The sequence below is a fragment of the Ornithorhynchus anatinus genome, chromosome X2 (genome assembly GCF_004115215.2).
Source record: "Ornithorhynchus anatinus isolate Pmale09 chromosome X2, mOrnAna1.pri.v4, whole genome shotgun sequence".
Taxonomy (NCBI): Eukaryota; Metazoa; Chordata; class Mammalia; order Monotremata; family Ornithorhynchidae; genus Ornithorhynchus; species Ornithorhynchus anatinus.
In genome coordinates, this window is record NC_041750.1 from 15,731,416 (window position 1) to 15,732,036 (window position 621).

At 50.2% G+C, this 621-nt stretch overlaps 1 non-coding gene across 1 annotated transcript; it reads right to left on the reverse strand.

Annotated features, from left to right (window-relative positions):
* Window positions 1-228: 228 nt before the first annotated feature.
* LOC114807493 lies at window positions 229-366 on the reverse strand. The gene has a single exon (XR_003755554.1). It is a non-coding gene; the product is annotated as a small nucleolar RNA SNORA7 (small nucleolar RNA).
* Between the last annotated feature and the right edge of the window lie 255 nt (window positions 367-621).

The window sequence follows — 621 nt, forward strand, 5'->3', positions numbered from 1 at the left end:
AGTCTTGTCTTATGCCATCCAGTCATTTCCGACCCATAGCAACGCCATGGACACATCTCTCTCAGAAGGCCCTGCTGTCCATCTGTAATCGTTCTGCTAGTGTATCCAAAGAGTTTTCTTGGTAAAAATCTGGAAATGGTTTACCATTGCCGCCTTCCGCGCGGTAAACTCAAGTCTCCACCCTCAACTCTCTCCCATGCCGCTGCTGCCCAGCACGGCTGAGTTTTGCCTTGTAGCAGATTGCCTTCCACTGGCTAGCCACTGCCCAAGCTAAGAATGGAGTGGATAGGCCTCTGCTTGACTCTCCCTCACGTATTCAAGACTGGTAGAGTACTGGAAACTCTCCAGGGGCGACCCTGAGATGGGGCAAGTCAGAGTCAGTGCCCTAAAATCAGCTAGCACTCCTGCCCTGGAGGCCTAAGTGTTGCCCTCAGCATTCCTGCCCTAGTGCTACAAAAAACAGAGAATCCAGGTTCCACTACTCTTGAGAGCATAGGTTAGAGGCACCCAGCAACACCTGTGCTTTGTTTACATAGTTCCAGGCGAGGTAAAGATGAGCATTCAACAGGGCACTGATGTCCATCTAGTAGTAATGCTATTTAGTTAACTCCTACTATGGGC